The sequence below is a fragment of the Gavialis gangeticus genome, unplaced genomic scaffold (assembly GCF_001723915.1).
Source record: "Gavialis gangeticus isolate Ggan-Ray unplaced genomic scaffold, GavGan_comp1, whole genome shotgun sequence".
NCBI lineage: Eukaryota > Metazoa > Chordata > Crocodylia > Gavialidae > Gavialis > Gavialis gangeticus.
Window position 1 is genome coordinate 181,059,081 of NW_017728992.1, and position 2,026 is coordinate 181,061,106.

The window sequence follows — 2,026 nt, forward strand, 5'->3', positions numbered from 1 at the left end:
ACCGGCACAGCTTCAGCCCCACTCCACTGTGGCAGCCCACCCTCACCCCACGCACAGATCCCTTGGGAGGTGTGCAGCAGCAGGAACCACTCCCCCTCCCTGTGTCCCCTAGATGAGCTGCTTACGGCTCTGCCCTATGCCCCATGCCAGCTGGGCAGTGCCTGCCCCAGCCCCAGCTCCACTCCCTCCCTCATCTTGGGGGGGCCTCAATCTGCCCCCCACTGCCATCCATTCCCTCCCCCTCAACAGACTTACCAGCTGGATGCTCCTCTTCAAGCTGCCAGGCTGCATATCTGCAACTGGATCAGTATTGGCTGATATGGCTCATTAAAAATCTGCCATCAGTATCAGCCCAAAATATTTCTATTGGTGCACCCTTACTAAATCACTAAATATAAAATTGCTCAAGAGTTGCAGAGATGCACACAGTTAATACTTAAATGACTTGTATGGTATGGATAAATATATGCTTCAGTTGCTTTAAACAGGGGGCAGAACTCCCACTCAGGCATGCTTATCAGCCATTTTGATCTAACAATAATGTCTGCTTGATCCTGGAATGATACAAGTTAGCTGAGGCCACAGATAGACAATCAAGTTTCTCCTGGGAGAGTTGGTGCTCTCCCAGGAGAAATAATGATGTGGTTTGATACAGATGTTCACAATTTTTCTCCTACAGTAAAAACTGCCACTCCAGGAGAAAAATAACCTGGGAACACTCAGGGTTAAATCACTCACAGGAGAGTGTCTCCTGGGACAGCAAATGCCTGCATTTTCTGTGGCTCGTCTCAGAAGAGAACATACGTCTTCCAGCATCTGCCCTACACCAACCCTTCTCCCCTGGGAGACCGTGTCAGAACACTACCCCTTAATCTCCAAACTGTTCTGTGTGGAAACAGGTTGACCATGGGCAGTCTGGATCAGCCAATCAGTACAGCCCTGTGCATTGTTGCCATCTGTCTCCAGGCCAACTAAGGGAGGCTGCAGAGCATGCTGAGATGTGTGCACAGAGTCTTCTACCCCCACTGCATACCATCAGCACTGCAAGCTCTCCATTCTTTAGGGCCTCAGCATTTAAATGCCTGTATACACTGCTCTTGGTAAGTTTTTTCTACCAGGAGAAAAACCTGGACAAGTTCTCCAGATTATCTGAATGGGCATACTTAGCCAAAATTACCCTAACTGCATGAAACAAGGCTAACTTCATAGTGGCTTGATACATATGTATTAATACAGAATCATTAGGAGGTAGCAGATGCATCACTAAAACTTATATGCACATCCTTTGATACTGATGCTATAGATATGGCTGTCTACAGACTTGCATAACTACAAAATAAGCAATGTGCCTTTGCCTTGTATTGATTTTACCCATATGATTTCTTACAAAATGCTTTAGATTGAACATTTTACACTCATTAGAAGAAAACAGTTCACTCCCAAAAAACTTTAGCAGAGTAAGTTTACCTGAATTTGATGCATATACCATGTTTATTCACATACCACACACTCTTTCCCCAAAACTCTACTGTCCAAAACCGGGGTGCATATCTTAAGCTCTAAGCTAATATTCTTCACTGGAACACAAGCAAACAGACACTATGCTCTTACAGATGCTCAGATAGCTCCCATTTGTCTCTGGCACAGGAAGCAGAAGGGGACAGAGTTTAGTGTTAATCTCCAAACGGGTACTAAGGAATCTGAAGTACAGGCTGAGCACTGTAGCCTGTGCCTGAGGCAACAGTTGAGGGGCAAGTAAGCTGTTGTATGCAGTCTTAGTATCCTGATAAGGCTTGTCTTGTGGCAATAACACTTTATTATTTACATTAACTTACATAAAGAACTAGTTACAGTAAAAAAAAAAAAAAAAAAAAACAAACAAACACTCTTGCTACTAGGTGTGCACTGATAGAGATTTTGGGAGCTGATACTGATAGCTAATTGTTAAGGAGGCATATCAGCCCATACTGATCCGATTTCCAATACAGCTGCATCCAGCAGGTAGGTCTGTTGTGGTGAAAGGGGA